Here is a 25,739-nt window from a genome sequence, read left to right on the forward strand (position 1 = left end):
TTCTTGGCTCTGCATCTCGTGGTGCCAGAGTGCAGTCTGTTCAGTGTCTTCCAAGTTGCCCAGACTTTTGTGTGCCCAGGAGGGAGTCTCTCATCTGGTATCAGCTATGGGTTGAAGTTCCGAGTTTAAGCCTGCCACTTTTAGACTCTCGCTTGCTGAGGTGTTCCTGCGAGTATCTCTGTAGATCTTAGGAAGCTGTTTCTTGATTTAAGACATTGACATGCTGCCTGAGATCTGAACACAGGATGGGCCAGAGATGTCACTGTCTTGGTCCTTTCATTATTAGCTGGCCTTTTCCAGTGGATTTCAGATGGTGCAATACCAACTAAATAGTATAATTTCTCCAGTCGTGTAGGGCATAGATATCCTGTGATAATGTGCCATGTCTCATTAAGAGCCACATCCACTGTTTTAGCGTGGTGAGATGTGTTCCAAACTGGGTATGCATACTCAGCAGTAGAGAAGCAAAGCGCAAGGTCAGATGTCTTCACTGTGTCTGGTTGTGATCCCCAAGTTCACAAGGACTCTGAGTCCTTGCAAAGACTGCTCTGGCCCATTAGAAATTACTGATGTATTTTGTGCAATTTCAGTGGGCTGAGGTTTCAATTCCACTTCGAAACTGCCACAAAGGACAAAGGTATGTAGTCCACATACCCCCCACAATGCCATTTGGTTGGAAATTATGCTTCCAAAAATTTAGGGATAGGCAAAGGGTGAAAAAAGGGGCCTTGAGGATAACATATAGTCTATGGGGTGTATGTTGCCTTGTCTCAGTGGCTTGCAGAATATTTTTGTTTTGTGGACAATTGATTTCGTTTTTGCATACAGTTCTCTCCTGTTAGGCCCAGAGATGCATCAGGGTAATTTGAAAAGTCTGAGAAGACTGTACTATGCCAACATTTCCCCTCTTTCATAGCTGAGAACAACAATGCTTTAATTTTATGAAACACAAGAGACTCCCCACTTTTCACAGACTGTTTATTGGTCAGAGGTGAGTTATCTTTCCTTGCCCTTGAAAGCTACTGAGGACTGGAGTGGGAAATAGAGCTGTGATCTAGTAAAGAAGCAAAATAATATCAAGCAGCAGAAAACCACTGATTTAAAAGAACAAATGCAAGCAGTATGGTCACAAGTTCTTCCAGAGTAAATGCTGTAATTTCTATCATTTCAGATCCATTTTTTCTTGTTCCATACTGGGAAATAATCCAATCTTTTTTAGGATTTTAGGAAAAGTTTGTCTTATTCCTATGACTCTGTTAGAATCTTTGGTATTGCATCCATGCAACGGCTTTGAAGGTCAAACATCCAGATAAATATCCCTTTGGATCAAACAACCAACACCACCCCACAGTTTCATAATACAATCATTGTTTGACTCTAGTTGACTACACACATTTACCACTTGCTTCTTTGTTTCTTACTGAAACTAACATTTTCCCAGCATATCTGGGAAGGCTGTTTCCTGAATTTAGGGCTGGGTATGGAGGACAGTTGGTGCCACAGCCATGTAGAACATATTCTTGTGGTCATTTACTAAAATACTTGCAGACAGAACACTCTCAGATCGTTTTGTTCTTAGTAAAGGAAATTGATGGCACTAATTATGAATATAATATTGTTATGGTTCAAACATACACTCTTACAAGTTGGAAGGAACCTCGAGGGCCATCTAATCCAACCTCCCACCATATATAATTACAGCATTCCAAAAAGATATCCAACCTACTTCTTTTTAAAAAATTTCCAAAGAGGAAGAGTTCACTAGCCCGAGGAGCAGTGTATTTCACTGTTCAAGAATTCTTACAATAAAGAATGATTTAGTGCAATCCATTTTCTTGTAATTTGAATCCACTCCACCTTCTACATGACATTCCTTTAGATCAGTGGTTTTCAACCTTCTTAATGCTGCGACCCCTTAATACAGTTCCTCATGTTGTGGTGACCCCCAACCATAAAATTATTTTCGTTGCTACTTCATGACTGTTTTTTTGCTATTGTTATGAATCATCATGTAAATATCTGATATGCAGGACCAAATTTGGCACAAACACTCGGTATGTCCAATTTTAATATTGGTGGGGTGGTGGAGGGGATTGATTTTGTCATTTGAGAGTTGTAGTTGCTGGGGTTTATAGTTAACCTACAATCAAAGAGCATTTTGAACACCACCAACAATGGAATTGAGCCAAACTTGGAACACAGAACTCCCATGACCAACAGAAAATACTGGAAGGGTTTGATGGTCATTGACCTTGAGTTTTGGAATTGTAGTTCACCTACATCCAGAGAGCATTGTGGACTCCAACAATTATGGATCTGAATCAAACATGGCATGAATACTCAATATGCCAAAATGTGAACACCGATAGATTTTGGGGAAAATAGACCTTGATATTTGAGAGTTGTAGTTGCTGGAATTTATGGTTCACCTACAATCAAAGAGCATTCTGAATCCCACCAATGGTAGAATTGGACTAAACTTCCTACACAAAACCCCCATGACCAACAGAAAATACTGTGTTTTCTGATGGTCTTTGGGGACCCCATGACACCTCCTTGCAAAACCCAGGAGTCCCTACCCCAGGTTGAGAAACATTGCTTTCCATCTGAGTGGCCATTTTGTTTCTTTGCTTAGTCATTAGCCTGGGTACCTGAGTTCATAGCAAACTTTTAGTTTTAACCTTTCCCAACTGCCAGAATGATGGATATGGCTCTGGTGCTCTCTTTAAACTATCAACACTATTCATATGAGATCTGAATTAGCTCAGTTTAGGCTGTCCAACATACAGAGCTTGGGATGTTACATTAAAAAACGAATATCATAACTTCTTTTTAAAGCAAGTCATGGTATGCTGAGACATGCACCACCACAATTTAGAGGTGGATGGCTTCAGCATGTCCTTACATTCATCCTCTCTAAAAAAAATAGTTTCCCAAGTTCTGTCTTGGATCTGGGTGTGCTTCCAAAGATGGCATCTGGAAGATAATAAGGACTGAATGACAAGTGGATGACAGACATTCACAAGGGAAGACCTGGTTATATAATGATCGTAAACATGAATTGTGATGGGATGAGTCAGATTCTATTGTTGATGTTAACTGTTGTCAAGTTGACTTCAAATTATGGTGATTCCAAAATCGGAAATCTCCAAATCATACAATCATGAACAGCCCTGCTCAGAATTGGCAGATTCAGGGCTGTGATTTCCTTGAGTCCATCCATATGTAATGCATTCTACCGTACCAATGCCATCATAATTGATGAATAGGATGCCATCCTATATTCAAGGTAACATGATATGGATATTTTAATGTTGATGTTATATCTTTGCTATACAAACATGTAAGAGTGCTACTTGCATGTAGTGCACATGTGACTCAGAGCTTAGTCTATCCATTTCCAGTAATGTAGAGTCCTCTTCTATCTTTGTCAGTGCGTAAGGATCTGAATATTTCAAAATATTTTCTTATTTATTTATTTATAAGTCATATTCCCAAAGATCTCAGAGCAGAGTAGAAGCAGTAAAACATCAATTTAAAATAGTCTAAAACAATTTAAGATTGGGTTTTGAAAAATAATAAAAGTCTGGAATGATTTGGAATGGTTTAAAATGGTATCTAAAATATACAGTGTTTTATAGGAGGATTTATTCCCTGCTTGAATTTTCCACAATTGGTTGTTTTTCAACCTGGAATAGAAATGGATTTAATCAACATTGTTACCCCTTGACGCAACATGTTCAACTCTGTGAACAAAAATTGCATCAAAGAAGGGGGGTTGAGTGAAATACCTCTGCAAAATACTGTATGCCAGTGGTGGTCTGTGGACCGGTGCTAGTCTGTGAGATATTGATGCTGGTCTGCAGTAGGTTGTGAGGAAAGGAACAGTTGTGGCTGATCGGCACAAATATGATGCCAGTCCTTGGCACACTGGGGCAAAAACCCTCCTGCTGGTCCCCCACATCAGTTAGTTTAAGGAGTACTGTTGTAGACTATATTACTTCTCTATAGCCGTAAAGGTAAAGATAAAGGTTTCCCCTTGACATTAAGTCCAACTCTGGGGTGGTGGTGCTCATTTCCATTTCTAAATCCAAGAGCCAGCATTGTCTGTAGATGCCTCCTAGGTCATGTGGCCGGCATGACTGCATGGAGTGCTGTTACCTTCCCACTGAAGCAGTACCTATTGATTTACTCACATTTTCATGTTTTTGAACTTCTAGGTTGGTAGAAGCTGGGGCTAACAACAGGAGCTCACCCTGTCCTGTGGATTCAAACAGCTGACCTTCCAGTCATCAAGTTCTGCAGCTTAGCGGTTTAACCCAATGTGTTACCGCAGCCCCCTCTGCAGCCTTACTTGGTCATAATCCTTGATGACAATTCCAGCTTTGGGTTGTTGTAGTTTTTTTTGGGCTATATGGCCATGTTCTAGAGGCATTCTCTCCTGACGTTTCGCCTGCATCTATGGCAAGCATCCTCAGAGGTAGTGAGGTCTGTTGGAACTAGGAAAATGGGTTTATATATCTGTGGAATGACTAGGCTGGGACACAGAACCCTTGTCTGCTGGAGCTAGGTGTGGATGTTTTAACTGACCACCTTGATTAGCATTTGATGGCCAGGCAGTTTTTTTGGTGTGGCTTGCTAGTGCCTGGGGGAATCTTTTGTTAAGAGGTGATTAGTTGTCCCTGATTGTTTTCTCTCTGTTGTTTTGATGTTGTAATTTTAGAGTTTTTAAATATTGGTAGCCAGATTTTGTTCATTTTCGTTGTTTCCTCCTTTCTGTTGAAATTGTTCACATGCTTGTGGATTTCAATGGCTTCTCTGTGTAGTCTGACATGGTGGTTGTTGGAGTGGTCCAGCATTTCTGTGTTCTCAAATAATATAGCAGATTGGTTCATCAGGTGCACTGCTATGGCTGACTTCTCTGGCTTCTAGTTTTACTTTCTTACCAATTCCAGCTTTACTTTCTTACCAATTGCACCTTATAATTCTTATAGCAGTTGGTTTCTAAAACATTGCGGACACACCTTGTAAATATCTCCTGAACTGCTTCAACCTTCCTTCCAGGTCTCAAGGAGAATAATAATCTTGGACTTGACACAAATCACATCCAGCTTTCAGTAGGCTTAAATGTGGATGTACACATCAAACCTTGGTGGCCATAATTTGAAGGGATGTTCACTTCCAAATGGCTGTGATCTTTATGGCACTTAAGTACTGCATCCTAATCCTGTATTGGAGGTCTGAGCCTCCGGTTGATTAAAAGTGCGTAGCCTGATCCTAAATTAATCTGCAGGTTGCCAGATGTCGTTATGTGAAAAGCTTGCTTTTTAGGTACAAATTGGGTTTTACAAGTGCCTCATTTTGGCAAAAGAAGTCCCTTCCACCTAATCTAATTTGCGTAAAAAAATCATTAGCAGACAAGTCCATTTCAGACATCTGTTAGGAGTTAATGGGGAACAACCGCCAGAGTTCAGCTGAGTTTTAATTAAAATAATTTAAAACTTATAATGGATCGGTTAAATAGAAATTAATGTGATAATTACATAAATTACATGAATCAAAATGGGAGCTGCATACTTGCGGGAAGCCCTTGCAGGTCTAGCGGTTAAACAAGGGCAAGGAAAAAAAATAAGCTTTCTTATGAACAGCCACTTTACACACAATGATCAAGAAAAATATTCCAGGGTTTACAGTGGGAATTGCTGCCAGGAAAGTGTGTTTAGGAATAGAGCCTAAAGTCTCAATTAGACATGATAGAGGGAAATGATAATTAAGATCATCTGCATTTTCGTTTAAAACAACAGTAGTTGTGAGAAGGAAGATTGGGAAAGCCGCCGTTGTTTGGGTTGACTCTTTCATTACCCTTTTGGTACTGATGTTGGAGAGTAGTCCCTGGTAACAGTGGTCCCTAGTCAAGTGGTCCCTTGACAAAAAAGGTCGGGAGCCACTGCTGTAAAGACTCCATATTTATTCTGGACCCTTCCCCTCAATTTAACAATATTTTTGTTTAATTAATATTACATTCAGCTGAACTATATCACTTTTTTCCATAATTGTTGCTATGGTTTTCTTGAGGTTGCTTCCAAACAATGGCAGCCTAAAGGCTTATCCATCATCGGGCTTTCTTGGCAGAGTTTGTTTACAGGGGAGTTTGCTTTCCTTTGAGGCTGAGAGAATGTCACTTGCCCAAGTTTACCCAGTGGGTTTCCATGGCCAATTGGGGATTTAGACCCCAATTTAGTCATGCCAGAGTCATAGTTCATTGCTTGGACCACTACACAAACACCCCAGAATATTTTGAGTCAAATTTGAGTTTTCTATTATTTCTGTTTTATATGATGCATGCAATGATTTCTTAATCATGGACAATGCATTTGATGTTATGGTTGTTATAATGTATATAAAACCCCACAAAGTTAAAAACTTGGTATTATGCTAAATGTCCTTTGACCAGAAGCTGGCCACTTAGAGTACCTCTGGTGTCATTTTGAGAAGGTCCTCCTTTGCACATGTGGCAGGGCTCAGGTTGTATTGTAGGGGTTTTTTCATATGAGGAGTGACTTCAGAAACTGCAAGTTACTTCTGGTGTGAGAGAATTGGCCATCTGCAAGGACGTTGGCCAGGGGATGTCTGGATGTTTTAGCATCCTGTGGGTGGCTTCTCTCATGTCCCCGCATGCGAAGCTGGAGCTGACAGACTGGAACTCTCCTCTCTCCCCAGATTTGAACTGCCAACCTTTAGGTTAGCAGTCCTGCCAGCACAAGGCTTTCACCTATTGCACCACCAGGGACTATGCATTGTAATAGGTGGTCTATGGTTTGCTCTTCTCTACACTCGCAGGTTGTGCACTTTGTAGCCCTATTTAAGATTGGCTCTGCAGTTCGAATCCAGTGAGAGAGGTGAGTTCCAGTCTGTCAGCTCCAGCTTCTCATGCGGGGACATGAGAGAAGCCTCCCACAGGATGCTAAAACATCCAGGTGCCAGAGCGCAGTCTGTTCGGTGTCTTCCAAGTCGCCCGGCCTTCTGTGTTCCCAGGGGGAAGTTTCTCATCTGGTGTGAGCCACTGATTGAGGTTCCAGGTTTTTGCCTGCCACTTTTGGGCTCTCGTTTACTGAGGTGTTCCTGCAAGTATCTCTGTAGATCTTAGGAAGTTATTTCTTGATTTAAAACATTGGCATGCTGACTAATATCTGAACAGAGGATGGGCCGGAGATGTCCATGCCTTGATCTTTTCATTGCTGGCTGATATTTCCTGATGGATGTCAGGTGGTGTGATACCAGCTAAACAGTATAATTTCTCCAGTGGTGTAGGGTGTAGACATCTTATGATGGTTGCAGTTATATTGTATATTTAGGGAAGCTGAGAGGTCCATTCCAATTTATGATTGGGGTAAAATGAAACTTCACCTTTTCCTATCACAACCTAAGATATGAAGGCATGTCATACATTGACAAAATCCTTTTCTTTCCATCCTCCAACCAAGAATAAATCAACAAGAACATGTATTCCCCAAATTTTACTAGATTTTATTTCTCCCATGTCTTTACCTTTCCATTATTAAGCATTGTAGCTGTTCTCAGTTAAGTCAGTGGACATATTTATTGTTTGCATTGTATCTCAGAATCCAAGAGGCACAAAAGAAGGTTCAAAGGGGACTGGCCTGCCTGTGAGCCTCCAGCAATGGAATCAATTTCCAAACAGGTAGCAGAACAAGGCTGATCAGCACTAAGGAGAGCTCCAGGGCAATGCAAGCTTTGCATCGACAATGGTCTTCTCCTGCTGAGCCTTTAAGGCCCATGTCTTAGTTATATAAGCTAATACAGCTAGAAGCTATACATTGCAGAAATACTCGTTGTTGTTGTTGTGCACCTTCAAGTTGTTTCTCATTTATGGTGATCCTAAGGCAAACTTATCACAGGTCTTTCTTGGCAAGATTTATTTGCTTTGCTTACCACTGCGGCTGAGAGAATTTGAGGATTTGAACCTTGAAGTCTTAGTCTTATATTACACTGACTCTGGTGTAGTGTTTAGGGAAGGATATGTATTTAGACTGTTAAGCCAAAGAGATTTGTGCCTCACTAATCTACAAAAACAACGATTCTATGGGCAAAGGAAGTGGAATATTAGTACTATAGTGGTATAATTGTGTATCATGGAAGGACCTCAAAACACATCACTTCTGTTTTCTGGCATTATGGTCCTTTTAAAAACAGTGTATAACAGTTATTGTCCCAATATATTACAATGCCTGTGGGGAGAGTATCTCAGTGGCAAAAGGAATGGATTTATTGGGCTCTGTTTTTTCCCCTTGCTGTTTTTGTGCTTGTAAAGTGAAGCTATACAATTGATGGATGGAAATTTGGGAAAAAAATGTTTACAACTCCTCAGGGTGACAGAGCCAGAGAATGCCTCTGTCTAGATTTAAATCTGTGAGGGTAATGTAATAGAACATGCCTCTGGGGAACTCAAAAATCCTATTCTAGTCCTTGAGAGAGAAGAAACAAGTTGGTGTACAGGCAATCCCCAATCTACAAACATCTGACTTACAAATGACTCATGGTTAAGAATGGGGCTGTGAGAAATCTACCCCCAAGGAATGAAATTTACCCCTGAAAGACTTATCATGGGACCAAAGGTTTCTCAGCTGAAGCTCTCTCACCAATCCTTGTTTCTACAACAAGCCAAATTTTTCAAAATCCAATTCTCATAGAAACAGAAAATGCAGTGAAATCTTCTGAACAGGGTCACAGACAGCAAAAAAATACAACAGGGGTCTTAAGCCTTCCCTATGACATCAAAAGCTTTTATCTACCTACGAGGGTTGAATGAAAAGTAATGCTTCCACCTTCGTAACTCCTCAACAGATGGCAGTACTGGTATGCAGCAGGTACTGATTTGTTCAGTAGACTCTCCTCTACAGCCTTGGCATTGGATGGTTATGTTGTTAAAGTGCAAAGTATGGAACCCTGCACAGATGGTCGGTCAATGCAACTTAAGCAACATGCAGTCATTGAATTCTTGACAGCAGAAGGTGTCACTCCAAAGGAGATTAATCAGAGAATGCAAGCTGTTTATTGTGATTGTGTTGATGTGAGTACTGTGCATCATTGGGTGAGTAAGTTTAAAGATGCTGAAGTGGGAACATCTGACTTGCATGACAAACAAAGAGTTGGACATCCTGTGACAGCAGCCACTGAGTTTCACAAGCAAAAGGTTGACAGATTGATTCAGGATGAACGTCGTATCACTCAGAGAGAAATTTCAAACATAATAGGCATTTCACAAGAACGTGTGGGTCACACTATTGTTTTGCTTGGCTATCTGGAGATCTGTGCACGATGGGTACCTGGGATGAGAGAACTGAGATGCTGGTTGCGGAAACAGAGTGTTGACTTCTTCCGTGACAGCTTCAGAAAACTCATTCATCGTTGGCAGAAATGTATTGAATTGTCTGGTGATTATGTGGAAAAGTGAATAGTGGTAGTTAAAGAGCACATTCTAAGGATTATTTCTGCATTTGATTTATTAAAATATTCCCATTCCAAACCCAAGTAACAAAGGTGGAGGCATTACTTTTCATTCAACCCTCATATCTATCTATCTATCTATCTATCTATCTATCTATCTATCTATCTATCTGGAGTTACACTTAAGAAATGTACCTGTTCCAACTTACATACAAATTCAACTTAAGAACAAACCTACAGAATCTATCTTGTTTGTAATTTAGGGACTGTCTGTATAGTGGAATATATGATATATCAGATGCCTTTGTCCCAAGCCATTTAGTGCTTTCAAATATTCAATCTATAAGAGGTGCACATGACAGAATAACAGTGCCATTTTTGCACCTTATATGCCATAGTCCTATCCTATGGAATTCTGGGATTTGCCATTTACAGAGGGGCATTTAAAATTCTCAGAGTGAGCTCTGGTACTTTTCCAAACTCCAAATCCCAGGATTACATGAGATGCAGCAATGGAATCAAAGTATTATAATTATGCAGTGCAAAAACAACCCTGGTTAGGTAGCCAAGGAGATGCAAATGTAGCCAAAGGAGATGCAAATTACTGAGAGCTTTAATATAATTCTCCCCAAAGCTTTCCATATAATACTTTATTTTATAATTTTTCCTTTGATGATCTGATATTTCCTGGACCATAGTACAGAAAAAGTCTAAACCATCTCTCACCCCTCTTTTACTGTCATAAAAGAAGTAACAAACTAGAGGCTGTGACCACTCAGTTTGCTGAAGGTCAGAAACAGAGCTGATTGCTTGCAATGGCAAGCCTCTGGTAATTTTTCTCATTCTAGTCACTTCTTGCCTTTGAATGTTTATCTTGTAATCCATTTCCCACCAACAGCCTTTGACTCAAAAGTGGTTGAAGGGGATGGCATTGCCCTCTCACAGTGCAAGGTCAAGTTCACCACGCAGCATGCAAGTGAGCTAAAAACCTGTTACAGATTTAGATCATCTATTCATTCTTGCAAGCGAATGCCTATTTTTTCCACAACACTCTGCACTGAAAGATCAGAGCAGAGAAGGCAAAAGCGGATATCTGCACTGCATTCATTGTCCAGCTTTTGATATTACATTTTTAAAAAATAACAGTAGGATCCAAATAAGAGAATATTGGTTTTGCCTCCACTCCAATTTGTCTTGAAATGGGAACAGATATGGCCAAAGGCTACTTCATATCAAGACACAGTGAAATATTGATATTATATCTGGCCATGCACCGAAATAGACATACACTAGCATTGTTAAAAAGACAGGATGGCTGGTTCAAGTCATGTCTTATGAGTCTAACTCTCAAAGTTTCTAAATGTAAACTGTCAATGATAAAATTACTTCTGATGAAAGAACATAAGAGGGAGCATATGTTGCCAAGTTTCATGCTTTTGAGGATTCTTGTGTTATTCCAGGTATGTTTGTAGAAGATAGGTGTCATTTCAAATTCCAAATTGCATCCATCTGAGGATGTATTTGTTAACATGGGAAAAGGAGGCTAGATTTTACTTTCTTAGGATTAAGGTGTCAGGGGAATCGAGGCTTATATTTTGGAATACAGGGGCATGAACCAGAAGGTCCATGAGGTCTTGTCTAACTCTATGATTCTATGATCTTTTAAAAATTGGCTGTTTATCTTTAATGGATGCATAGGTTGTAGAAGCCATTTCTGGCTTCAGCTCTAGCTTTCAACGTCTGGTGTAAAATTTGATCCACTGTGCCACTGAGTTTACAGCAAGGCTGTGTTACCTGCAGCTCACATACAATCCTTGTTGCTGAGTTTGTATGGTCAGAAACAGCCCTACCATTAGGCAAAGTAAAGCAGCTGCTCCAAGCAGCAGATTTTGTAAGCCATGGGAAGTCAGCAAACAGCTGCTCAGTTTGTTATTAAGGCAAAATACTATTGCATTTTTATTGCAAATTATGGAGTGTGGTGGTTGTGGGATTTTCTGCCTCATGTGGCAGAAGAACGTACCTGGTAGTGGGCAGTAAAATATTTTCCCAGCATATATTCCACAGCCTATATTTAAACGTTCTCTATGCATGACTGGTTCAGACTATGGGCAGAGTGTTATGTCTTTTCTGAAAGTTCATGTGAGAAAGAAGAGGGAAAGACATGGAGAAAGAGGAAAGGAAAGAGAGGGAGAAAGAAACAAAGATAAAATGCTGGATGTCAGAGAAAGAGAAACAGGGAAAGGAAAGCTGTAGAAAATGTTAAGTGAAAAGGGCAGTTTTGTTCAGCCTTGGCTTCATGCCAAGCCATGTGTAAATGCGCAGAAGAGGTTACTCCAGGCAAATATAAGGAAGCAGATAGGAAGAGAGCCAATGCATCTGGAACATGGTACTGGAGGAGATTATGTGGATTCCATGAACAACATGGTGGGATTTGCAGTATCTTCAACTGCTTAAGCTCTGACTTCCACAGACCACAGAGACCCCCACAAATGACAGACCTGGACCAAACTTGGCACACATAACTCCCACGACCAACAGAAAATAGTGGTGGTGTTTGGGAGGAATTGACAGTGATTTAGGGGAGAAACAATGATGGATATGGAACAAACTTGGCACAAGTATTCAATACACCCAAATGTGAACACTGTTGGAGTTTATGGAAAATAGAGCTTGACATTTGTGAGTAGTAGTTGCTGGGATTTATAGATAACCTACAATCAAAGAGCATTCTGAACTCCACCAGTGATGGTATTGAACCAATCTTGGCACACAGAACTTCCATGACCAACAGAAAATACTGGCAGAGTTTGGTGGAAATTGACCTTGAGTTTTGGAGTTATAGTTCACCTACATCCAGAGAGCACTGTGAACCCAAACAACGAGAAATCTGGACCAAACTTGGCACATGGATCCAACATGGTCAACTTTGAATACTGAGTGGGGATGATTGACCCACAATTTTAGGAGTTGTAGTTCACCCACATCCTTATGCATTTTCTAATGGGAGCATTAATAATAATAAAAAAAGGAATGGCTGACTTTCCCCCTAATAAATAGTGTTACAAATTACCTAAGCTGCTTCTGGTGCTGCTTCTCCTCCTGATGCTGCTGGGCCACTCTCAGTCCCACATTGCATGGAGGCTTTTCCCCCTGCCTTGAAGGGACTTGAGAGTCTCCCTCCAGCCTCATGCACTCTTCCTCACCCATGCATGCCCACCATGCTGCCATGCACCAAGCATGCCTGCTCTCCTCCCCACTTGGAGCTTCAGAAACAGCCCTCCCCTTGGCTGAAAGATCAGCTGAGAGGCTGGCCAATCACAGTGGAGGAGGGCTTTTGGTGGGAGGATTCACCATCTGTTTCCAAAAAGGAAGAGAAGGACAGATGGGGAGATCTTCAGCCTTCTCTGTCAAAGGGGTTCCTAAGACCATCATAAATATGTGTTTCTGATGGTCTTTGGCGACCCCTCTGAAACCCCCTCGTGACCCCCTCCCGAGGTCCCGATCCTCAGGTTGAGAAACACTGTCCTAGAGCAAATGAAGCTTGAACACTTTCTAAAGGCCAAAATGACTGAACTAAGTACTTTGGATATGTCATGAGAAGACAAAACAATAATGCTTGGAGGGTGTAGAACAGGAAGACCACAATTCAGATGGATAGACTCAATCAAGGAAGCCACAGCCCTGAGTTTGCAAGGCCTGAGCAAGGCAGTTGATAACCAGCACTCCCAGATGTCTCTCGTTCATAGGGTCACCATTAGTTGACATCAACGTAATGGCAACTAGCAACAACAATTCAGCATATTGGATATTCTAAAGTTTAGACTTCAATCAAGGCTGATTTTACTCCCTCAGTGACATGGGAGCCACAGTTCACTCGCTCTGTGGTCTTGAAAGGAAAATGCATGGAGGTCTGGGAGGAAATGAAGACCTTCCCTTGGTGCTTGTCAAAAAGTTTCTGCTAGGAAGGAAAATTGGAGTCTTGATTGATGGCTCTTAAGAGTGACTTAATGTGCAGGGTAAATTAGCTTTGTGATAAAAGAAATAAGAGGGAAAGCCTCAGTTGTAGAAAGGGATGTTGCATATTAATGTCATTTTTCCTAAAGCAATCTTTTCATTCACAGAAATGTAACCCAGTGTAGTCATAATAATAAATCTGCTTTCTGGCATTTTGTCAGGATTTGGTTATCTTCTCTTTAATATAAAAAGGGTGTAAGTGATTAAAGGGATTGGGGCATGGAAAGGAAAAAAAATGATTTGCTTTTTAAGAAAGTGCTTGAGATGAACAATTACCCAAGAGGCCTCATAGGGGAGAAAAATGACATTTTCTGAAGGAAGTTTGGAATCAAAGCTAGCTTTTCTGGAACATAAAACAAGGCCCAACATTGCATTAGGTGTTTGTGTCAATGTTTACTTACCTTAGGCAAGCCATAAGTGTATTTCTGCAGTCATGACAATCTTTAATGTTCAGTTTTTAGTACCTGAGAATGAGACCTTCCCTTTCTTTGCATATCCTTTGTGCCTGTTGGAGATTATGGATGCATTTGATCTTACTGTGGTTGCTTGTGCTGTAAACACAAAAAAAGCCACATCATGGTCTTTGGTTGAGTTGCTGTCACTGCAGTCAGGAAGCAGAACTGCTGTACTTCCTTCAGTTTTAATTAAATTTAAATGGGATATTTGGATTCAAAAAATAGTACGGTACTCAGGAGCATCAGCCTCCCTCTTTGCAGTGCAGTTGAGTTGCTTCCTATACTTACTGTGAACTTTGTTTCATGATAAGACAAACTGGCATTGAAGCAGAACCAGCACCATGTACACCCCATTGCAGGTCTGCAGTGCAAGTGTGGGAGGGTGGAGTTACAAGGTTATGTGAAGGTGTGACCATGGGAACATGGATTGGCAAATTAATGTAGTTACACAAATGCAGAGAGGTGTGATAGCAAGGATGTTCTTCATGATATTTTGCCAAAATCAGTGACTGCTTGACTGCTGTGGAATGATGGTATTGTAAAATAAAATCCTATGCTGTTCCTGTTGGCCCCTCCACATTTGTGGTTTTGACTTTTGCACATTTAATTTTTCATGGATTAATATGCTCTCTCTAGAAATCTCTAGGAATCTCTATGTCCTCCAGTGTAATGCCGGAGGACATAGAAATTCCAAGAGAGGTGTTCTCTCAGGTAAAAATGTTTTATTTATAATTTTCCACTTTCGCAGGATGACTGTGCATCAAATCCTTGAAAAAGTGGAAAGCCTGCCAAAGTAGACAGGTATCCAAAAACTGATTCATTTTGCATACCATGGTATATCAGATGTAGGGCAAGAGTGCTGAAATCAGGCAGCAAAATAAAGCAGGGTCAAGCAGCATAGTCTGTTGGCAGACTGGAGAAGTGATGAATGCGTGAAGCAAAGCCTCCCACTCATTTCCAGAAATTAGGAAAGTTACTTGCTTGGAGTGAAGCTCCCAGAATTTCTTCAGCTATCATGGCTAAGTAATGTGCTTGCTGAAGGGTTCTGTGAGTTTAGATCATATGTAGGAGAAAAACAGAATAAACATCAAATTAAGTAAATAACTTTGTGACCCTGAAGATTATCAGTATTGCATACTCCAAAGATTTTGCTGCTGTTATGGTCATGGACTTCTTTATGAAGTGCCAAACTGACATATCTGCATGCCCTAACCACAATAGTTTCTTAACTTTTTGGCAGACATGGGTTGAGTTTTATCCACTCCTTTCTCAGTTTTGGTTCTCCTTTCTGTCTTCATTGTCAGGCATCTCTTTCTCTTTTTATGTCTGTTCTTTTATTTATCACATCCTGGCGGCCTCTTTCAAATTTTCATTATGCCAAGGTCACTTATGCCTGCTTTAGCTGTGTCCTATTTAGTCATCTGAATATGAATTAGATGGATCAAATTTCCAGTCAAACCTCCAGATCAAGGAGCCTCCGGTGGCGCAGTGGGTTAAACCCCTGTCCCGGCAGGACTGAAGACTGACACGTCACAGGTTCAAATCTGGGGAGAGCGCAGATGAGCTCCCTCTATCAGCTCCAGCTCCTCATACGGGGACATGAGAGAAGCCTCCCACAAGGATGGTAAAAGCATCAAAACATCCAGGCTTCCCCTGGGCAACGTCCTTGTAGGTGGCCAATTCTCTCACACCAGAAGCGACTTGCAGTTTCTCCTGACAAGACGACCTCTAGATCAGAGTATGCTGTCATGCACATAGAACTTTGAATAACATTTAGTCAACTGGAGGAAGATGCTACCATAGTGCTAAGCATCTTTGTCATTGATTTGATCCTTTACTGAAATAAATATACTAGGTTTTAATGTTAAGCTTTGCATTTGTCTTGGTCCAGGGTTCTGGTCTGGTTAATGTCTTATTGGTGACATAGGCATGGTCCAGTGTCTGTGGTCATTGTATAAGGAGGTAAGGATGTATTCACTTTACATAAGTTGTCAGTGTTGGGTATCTGGTATGTATATATCTATCCCCCATTGTCCCCCATCTAGTAAAGGATCAAATCAATGAGAAAGATGCTTAGCACCGTGGTAGCACCTTCCTGTCCTCCACTGTCCAAAAGTAAATACTTTTGGTAGGAGACAAGGGGCTGGTAGGAGACAAGGGAGTCCTTTATGTGGGGAGAAGGCAGGGTCAAAGTTCCTTCCAGTGGGATTTTCCTTCCCATCAGCTGATAGAGGATTTCAGCCTCTATGTGCCAGCTGGGATGTAAACATGAAAATATGTATGCTTAAGCCCAGCTTTGTTATAGACATCTATGGTCCACCTGGCCCTGCTCAAGGCTTAAGATACATGCAAGGTATTCTACAGTGGGCTGGTGATCTCTATTCCCTTCCTTTTGCTTTGTGCTGTCAATCAGAGGTGGCTTGAAATATCAGTTAGGTCTATTTCTGCTTGTGTGGAGTAGATTGCAGAATCTTCACCAGTTTCTATAGTTTACTTTAGAATTTGGGGATTGTATAAGTTTCTCAAACACTTAGAGAAACCTACTTGCAGATGTCTCTCTCTTTTCTATTTATGTACCTTAAAAACTTTCAGGTATAAAATGGCTTAATTGTAATACCTATTCCTTTCATGATAATTATTATTTTGCTAGTGATTTAATTAGCTTTCCAATCAAAACTAAATAGAAGCCAGTTTAGTATGGCATGAATACTTTTTAGTTTTCTCCTTCAAACTGATATAATATTTTTCTCCATAGCTGCCCACACCCCTAACCTCAGTTCTTTAGATTCATGATTTCGCTCTCTTCACAATGTGAGTTTCCATGGAGAATTTCAGCCCCTGTTCCACAGAGGACAATGTTTCATAGCTGCTTTGTTTAACACAATATTCTCCCTGTACCTTCATGTTCATAAGTACTGCTCATTGAATTGTACAAAATGTCAAAGTCACAGCATTATATAAAAAACAGTAGTGATTACGTAAGCTTCCATTTCAGGTCTCACTGAACTTTTTTCTATGGGCCCTACTCTGGATTCTGAAAAGCTAATGGACAATTCCTTTCTTGAGTGGGAGATAAGGAGAGCATTCTAGGCCACAGAAAACACAGGCAGAATCTCTATTATGCATCGTGCGGATGCTGGCACTTATGTCCTTCGATCATTTGTTTGGGGAGAAAGGCTTTTAAATGTTAAGTACTTGGAATGCTGAATATATTCAGCAGCTTGCTACAAAAGTATGATTTTCTAAGGTTATACATGAAGGCCCATCTTAGAAACATTGAGTGTTACTACCTGTAAGGCTCACTGGCATTTGGGTCACAGTGGCCATGTGTAAAATATCTAGATACTCAAGCTCTCATCTCTATTTGGTTGTCTGTATACATGAGTAGGAGCCCCCGGTGGCGCAGTGGGTTAAAGCACTGAGCTGCTGAGCTTGTTGATCGAAAGGTCGCAGGTTCGATTCCGGGGAGCGGCGTGAGCTTCCGCTGTCAGCCCTAGCTTCTGCCAACCTAGCAGTTCGAAAACATGCAAATGTGAGTAGATCAATAGGTACTGCTCCGGCGGGAAGGTAACGGTGCTCCATGCAGTCGGCCACATGACCTTGGAGGTGTCTACGGACAACGCTGGCTCTTCGGCTTAGAAATGGAGATGAGCACCACACCCCAGAGTCAGACATGACTGGACTTAATCTCAGGGGATTACCTTTACCTTTTACCTATACATGAGTAGTGTGGTGGGGAATTAAGAAAACGGCAATCTGAGCATGCCATGCTTTCACTCTTGGTCAAATGCAATAGAAGGGAATGTGTTCAATATTTTGTATGGAAAGTACATTTTCTATAAGAATTGGATCTCTAGACCAGGGGTCCTCAAACTAAGGCCCGACCCTCGCTCAGGGTCAACCTAAGCTTGAAACGACTTGAAAGCACACAACAACAACAACAACAATCTTATCTCATCAGCCAAAAACAGGCCCACATTTCCCATTGGAATACTAATAAGTTTATATTTATTAACATTGTTCCTCATTTTAATTATTGTATTATTTTAAAGTGTTTTTATACTACAAATAAGATATGTGCAGAATGCACAGGAATTCATGGTTTTTTTCAAATTATAATCCGGCCCTCCAACCATTTGAGGGACTGTGATCTGGCCATCTGTTTAAAAAGTTTGTGAACCCCTGCTCTAGACCAAGGAATTTGCAATTCTGTACATAGCCTCCACAAACAGTGAAGTTTTTTCAGGTACCTAAATATAGCTCCTTATAGCTAGGCTGACCACTGGCTTTCTTAACTGGGGAGGCCTATAAAGACCAACCATTTCCCCTAGCTCTTCCTTCATTAGATATTTGGCTTCTTCTCTGGTCTTCATGTAGCTGTCATATGTGGTCAGCCATATACAAGCCAGATCTGCCTGGGCATTTTAGTGTCTTTTTAAAAAATATTTTTTATTGTTATCTATATATATAAATTTGTTAGGGGCATCCAACGAGGAAACAAAACTCAAAACCCCCCCAACGAAACTTAACCAAAATTCCCATGCCCATAACACAACCCACAAGGTACAAACATATCTACTCAAAATGAAAAACAACACAACAACACACTCACAAAACGGCAAAACAACAAAACTCAAAAAAACCCCAACGAAACTTAACTAAAATCCCCGTGCCCATAACACAACCCACAAGGTACAAACATATCTACTCAAAATGAAAAACAACACAACAACACACTCACAAAACAGCAAAACAACAAAATTCAAAAATCCCCCAACGAAACTTAACCAAAATCCCCGTGCCCATAACACAACCCACAAGGTACAAACATATCTACTCAAAATGAAAAACAACACAACAACACACTCACAAAACGGCAAAACAACAAAACTAAAAAAAAAACAACGAAACTTAACCAAAATCCCCGTGCCCATAACACAACCCACAAGGTACAAACATATCTACTCAAAATGAAAAACAACACAGCAACACACTCACAAAACGGCGAAAGAACAAAACTAAAAAAAAACCCAACGAAACTTAACCAAAATTCCCATGCCCATAACACAACCCACAAGGTACAAACATATCTACTCAAAATGAAAAACAACACAACAACACACTCACAAAACGGCAAAACAACTGAGCATGCACATTGGCGCCCAGCCGCAAATTCCCTGGCGAGCGCACATGGCCTTCAAGCCAACGTTCCCGCTGCGGAAACCATGCCCACTCCAAGCCCCGCCGCGCCGCTTCCCGCACACACACACCCCCTGCCGCACACACACACGCAACCCCACGCTCCATCACCCCCCTGCCCCAATCTTACCTCCTTTTACTTCAGGCCACCTCCAAACCCCACCCCACCCCTTCCCGCCCTGTCAAAATCTAGGAAAGACAGGAAGGAAGGAAAGAAGGAAGAAAGAGAAAGGGAGGTAAAGAAAAAGGGGGAAGGAAGGAAAGTTAGAGGAAGAAGAAAAGGAAAGAAAAGGAAAGATGGAAGGAAAGAAAAGAGAGACAGCAGAAGAGAAAGAAAAAGGGGGAAGGAAGGAAAGAGAGAAAGAAGAGGAGAAGGAAAGATGGGAAGGAAGGAAGGAAGGAAGGAAGGAAGGAAGGAAGGAAGGAAGGAGGGAGGGAAGGAGGGAGGGAGGGAGGGAAGGAAGGAGGGAGGGAGGGAGGGAGGGAGGGAGGGAAAGAAGGAGAGAAAGAGGGAAGATTGGCCACAGCAACACGTGGCGGGTAAAGGTTGTTATTTCTATTATTATTATTATGCTATTGTTCCTCTGAGACCCTTTTAGGGGGAATGGGAGAGGTGTCAGGTCCCGGAGGCAATGCATTGCATTATTGTTATTGTTATGATGGTGGTGAAATAAAAGGAAATAAAAAGTGAAAGAAAGAAGCAAACAGGGAGGGAAGAAAGGCAAAGGAAGAAAGGGGGAGGGAATGAAGGAAAGAGAGAAGGATGAAACCAAGTAGTGAAAGAAGGAAAGAAAGAAAGAGGTAGAGAAGGAAGAAAGGAGAGAAAGGGGGAGGAAAAGGGGGAAGGAATAGGTAGGGATCTCTCTTTCATAATAGTCCAGATATCTACCTCAACTTTGATAAGTTTTACTATAGGCCACAGCAACGCGTGGCAGGGCACAGCTAGTATAGTATATGTAGAAAACAAAATGTTAGTGTCTTCTTGCCATGGACTGACACTCCCCAACCTGACTGGCCATTGGATTCCTCTGGACCAGTAAGCAGAGACTGTTTTCCAGTTAAGCCTTGCTCAAACAATAGGCTCTTCTTGAGCTCTTTGTATATATCTATAGGCCATCCTTCCCATCTGCTGCTTTGTAGGTATTTTAAATGACATCTCCCTAGCTTTGGAATAAATATTTGCCAATATTAATTTCTTGGCTGAAAAGGAATAATACAGTGGCAAGAATAATACAGTGGCATAGATTTGTTGAATATCTGACATCCCAGAGTGTTTTGGGAAATTATTTTGCATAGAAATTATGTGCATGATAATTTTGGAGATTTGTGTAAAATAATTGTTTCTGTTTGTGTAAAATAATGTGTTTTAGGTCTTGGATTGTTGTTTTTTACGTAAAAATACATTAAAATGTTGAGCAGATTTTTTTAATGCAATCCCTAACTGCACTAATCTTTCCCAGTAAAAATCTTGGACAAAACCCAGCTTTCTTGCACAAAAAATAACTGTGCGCCCCTGTTGTTTTCTACCCATTTTTTCTTGTAAAAGGTATTTGTTTACACTTGTTTATATTTTATGAAAAATATCCATCTATTCCATAATAGGGAGAAAACTGTAGACATTATTCATCCTCACTAGTGAGGAAACCTTGACCAGGGGTGACCCAGTGCAACCAAACTAGTAAACATTCAAAGGAGACTTCTTACTTTACAAATTTAACCTGTGGGGTTTACCACTTCAAGATGTAACTTTAGTCACAAATGTGGAAATGAGCAAATTCATGGTGAACCCATGGGGCTGGGCTTAGCACAGCAGGTTAAACCGCTAAGCTGCAGAAAATCCTGTCAATTGAAAGTTTGGCAGTTCAAGCCCAGGCCAGGGTGAGTGCCTGCCATCAGCCACTGCTCCTGTTCATGTTGCAGATCAAAAACAGAAATGTGAGTAGATAAATAGGTACCATTTTAAAAAGCGAGGAGGTAATTAAAGCACCCATAAGAACATGCTGGAGATACGACCGCGAGAATGTTTACAGATGACAAAAGTTCCTTGGCATGGAGGATGGAGCAACAGGACCCATCTTCCCATTAACTAAGTTGTGAACAAATGGCTGGAATTACAACACTTTGGCCTGATTTAGTTGGGCTTATCTTACATTCTGATGTTAACATCAACATATCAGTGTGTGTAACAGTCCATCAGAACAAGTGGACAAAGATGGTACTCTGTTCCTGTCCCATCATCCCTGCATCTTATCCAATCCCTTCATCATTACCAGGTGGTACTATTAAGTATGCCAAGCCAGTGACACTGCAGACTTTCCCATAACCTATTCATCCCTGACCTTATGGACTATGAGCGTCCATAATGTTAGGATTGTCACATTGTGTAATGTATTTCACCATAAAAAGAATTAATTGCATTTTGAGACACATAAAGTTTCAGAGCGATTAAGAAGCCCCAACAGGAGTGTTTATAAATAGAAAATGTTTCTGGGGAAAAAATGAGATCAATCTTAGAGCAATTGCTTCAGCTTGCGTCATAAGCCAAAGCCATGAAACCTTTCAAAGTTAATTTCCCTTCTAGGACTTTGTTCAAATAGAATATTAATGTGTTTACCTTTAAGATCTGTGCTTTGACAAAAGAAGAAAGTGATCAATGTAAGCTCCAACAATAGCTTGAGACAAGTCATAAATAAGGAATATTAGGAGCCTTGTGAAGCATCACATGGACTTTATTTGGTAAACACATGAATTCTTCATAGCCTTGTTTTTCACCTTCAAAGATTTCATATCACCTTTAAAAAAAACTGCAAGACACTTATATTCAGTTAAATGGCAGCCAGTTTGCTGAATGCCCAATGCTACTGGGGGATGCTGGTCTCAGAGATATCAGTGGTGCTGTTGTCTATCAGCCTGTTCAGCCCGTGATTGTGTCTGATGTTCATGTTGGTATTCATGATGAGAATGGGGATGATATTCATGTTGATGTTCATGAAAGGAATGAGGATGTTGATCTGGTTCCTGACCCAGGGTCTGCTAGGTTTGGGGATGAGGGGCCGTTTGGGCCTGAATGGAGTTTATAAGAGAGGCCTGAGTTGCTGTAAGAGGACCCACAAAGTCCCAGACTTGGAAAGGCCTTTCACCACAGTTTCCTGAGCCGCTCACTGAGAATGCAGCTGAGTTTGATTTACCAGGTGCAGGAGTTAATGATGAGAGCAAGACCTTGAACAGGAAAAGAAGTTTTAGTAAATAGCCAATAGGATTTTGGCCTACATAAATGTCTAGATTCAGGGAGGTCATGCTACCCTCTATTCTGCCTTGGTTAGACCACATCTGGAATACTGTGTCCAATTCTGGGAACCACAATTGAAGGGAGATGTTGACAAGCTGGAATGTGGCTTACACAGGCTTCGGCCTGTGTAAGCCGCATCAAATCCCTTGGGAGATGCTAGCGGGGTACAAATAAAGTTATAATAATAATAATAATAATAATAATAATAATAATAATAATAATAATAATCAAGGGTCTGGAGAAGCCCTATGAGGAGTGGCTTAAAGAGTTGGGCATGTTTAGCCTTCAGAAAAGAAGGCTGAGAGGGCACATGATGGACATGTATAAGTATGTGAGGGAAAGTCACAGGGAGGAGGGAGCAAGCTTGTTTTCTGCTGCCCTGGAGACTAGGAATGGAACAATGGCTTCAAACTACAGGAAAGGAGATTCTACCTGAACATTAGGAAGAACTTCCTGACTGTGAGAGCTGTTCATCAGTGGAGCTCTCTGCCTTGGAGTGTGGTGGAGGCTCCTTCTTTGGAGGCTTTTCAGCAGAGGCTGGGTGACCATCTGTCAGGGGTGATTTGAATGCGATTTTCCTGCTTCTTGGCAGGAGGTTGGATTAAATGGCCCATGAGGTCTCTTCCAACTCTATGATTCTGTGAGAGGCAGGTCAGGCAGCAATTAGGATGCTTGGCTCTGATTTAATGTAAGATAGATAGTAGATCAAAACTAAGAAAGAATGCATTCCTGGCAGTTTTGGAGTCAGGGAAGGGTTTATAATGATTTGTGGGAAATAATTGCTTCAGTTGAGGCAGTGTTAGGATAACGCCAAGTTTCATGTACCAGGGTATGCCTAGCTCATGTTTTGCCTATGAGATATGCATTCTGTGTTGCTCATGGATTCAAGTGCCTAGTTTCATAGATTTCCTTTGACTCTTTGTTCCTGTCTTCCTTTGTACCTTATGGACTAAATTGGGTTACCTTTACTGTGGATTACTTTTTAATGTTTTGGCTGCATATATTCTTAAATAAAGAATATACTAGTATATCAGTATTGGCTTATGACAGCTTAGGTGGAAATACATATGTTTGTATGCATGATGAAGAGAGAAAAAAAAGTAAAGCAGCCACTTATGTGTGGCCAGGGGTGGCTCAACCCATTACGCAAAGTAAGCATTTGCAGTATAGTTGATTTTGCCCAGGGGCGCTCTTGAGGTGCTCTTGGGGGAAAATAGATCTTGACATATGTGAGTTGTAGTTACTGGGATGTATAGTTCACCTACAATCAAAGATCATACTGAACTCCACCAATGATGGAACTGAACCAAATATGGCACACAGAACTCCCACAACGAATGGAAAATATATATCAGTGATTGGTTGGGGTGGGGAGGGGGGAAATACTGTTTGCTTATTGTTGAAAATTACCTAGGACCGCCTCTGTGTGTGGCGGCTAATATTGCAAATGAAAAGAGTGCATGGCCACATAAGACAAACTCAACATAATGTATGTGCTATGTGTGGTGGTAATGAGCAAACACAGCATTGAGAAAGTATGGTGTAAATAAGGTTTTTTTCCAGATGTAAACAGGCTCTGAGTCTTGTTTGGACCTCTGGAGCTCTGAAAGTTAAGGGGGGAAGTTCTCTCTTCATTAGTATGGAATCTCATTTGATAATAAGTTGCTATGAAGCTGAAGTGAAACGGAACGTATATACACAACACTAGACTAATGGTATTAAACAAAACCAGTGGTGATGGGTGAAGGCTTTTTGGAGCTATTAAAGCTATCTGTCTGCTTCTCAGTAATTAGTAGCGGCGCTAGGGAAAGGTTTCTGGAAGCTGAAAATAAAACCTTCTTAAAGGTTATTGTGTATGGGGAATGCTGGGGGAAAAAAAATCTATTCTGAAAAAGATTTGTGTTTGGCAGTGTCTTGCAAACACTCAAGGGAGGGTATTTTATATTGCACAGGTCTGAAGTGCAACTATTACCCGAAAAGGAGTCCTTGAAGACAATGAAGTTCATTAATGCAAGTCTAGTCATTCGGAACATTAAGATGATGAGCCTCCTCTCTTAACTGCCTGTTTCCAAGATTTTATGGCTTCCCTACATTTTCTAAGGAGGAGGTTGAAGTGTCCACCACAGCTCTTCATGCTTTGGTTTATTTCTTAGAGATTGTTGTAAGTGAAGTAAAGGTGACAGAGAAGGAAGTGATAACATACATGCCAGAGTAGTTTTTTCCTTCTCTAATTAGGAAATGGTCAGGGAAAGAGAGTAAGAACATGCTCATCTTCTCAGAATAAAGTTTTGAAGTGGTTCACAGTTCCACCCGCAAAGTGAATAAGGTCAAAGAGCAGACTGACAGATATATCCCGCTTTCATCCCTTTTCATATGAATATCCCTCCATGATATCTAAATTCTTTTCCAATATGACGCAAAGGGAATAAAAATAATATAATAACTTTATTCTTGTATCTAGCCACCATCTCCCCAAAGGGACTCGGGGCAGCTTATACATGACACAAAGTGCCTGAAAACAGAACATAAAATGAAATCAATTAAAAAATAAAATTAAATAAAACAAATGGACATATAAAACAACAAGTGACACTCAATTTAAAAACAGCACTCAACCAATGGTGGTAAGCTACTATAAATGTGAACAGGTAGTAAACCATCGGGAGTGGGAATGGGATAAGTGCAAAGTTATAGCCATGGGAAGAGGGCATGGGATAAAGTGCAAGGCTGCATAACAATTGCATAGATAACTTGGGACTAAGCCAGTAGTTCTCGACCTGTGTGTCCCCAGATGTTTTGGCCTTCACCTTCCAGAAATGTAGCTACATTTTGCGGCAAAATGTGTCCTCACAGGGAGAAAGTAAAGCAGAAGTAATAATGGTAGAGACTGCATGGTCTTCTCGGGGCTATTTAAATTTAAAAGGAAGTTCTCTCACAGAACTCCTTTACTATGTCATCAAAAGGTATTAAGCCATGACAATTAAAGTGATGTTAAACTGCATTCATTCTAAAATGTAGATGCACCTTGAGACTAGAGGGTGGTCGGCAAAAGCATTCCACTCTGGATCCTACCCAAAGTTCACAATTGGATACACAGCTCACCATCACAGGCGTTCAGGGTTGTTACTAATTGGTTTTGAAGCCTAATATTGCTTAAATGTAAGCACTAAAGAGCACTGTTGGTGGGTGCAGAAGACAGAGGAATACCCCACCTGCAGCTTTTGGCTTTGAAGTGTTTTTTTTAAAAAAAAAAAAATGAAAGAGAGGGTGGTTCTGCTGTTTTTGTTAATACAGATGCAGCCTGAATGTCTGCT

The 25,739-nt window shown here is 40.9% G+C and overlaps 1 protein-coding gene across 2 annotated transcripts in view; it reads left to right on the forward strand.

The window, feature by feature from the left end:
• Window positions 1-25,739, forward strand: part of ARHGAP24 (Rho GTPase activating protein 24) — a 394,377-nt gene that overhangs the window by 97,778 nt on the left and 270,860 nt on the right. The gene's annotated exons all lie outside the window — the stretch shown is intronic.

Source organism: Anolis sagrei, chromosome 5, assembly GCF_037176765.1.
Source record: "Anolis sagrei isolate rAnoSag1 chromosome 5, rAnoSag1.mat, whole genome shotgun sequence".
Lineage (NCBI taxonomy): Eukaryota > Metazoa > Chordata > Lepidosauria > Squamata > Dactyloidae > Anolis > Anolis sagrei.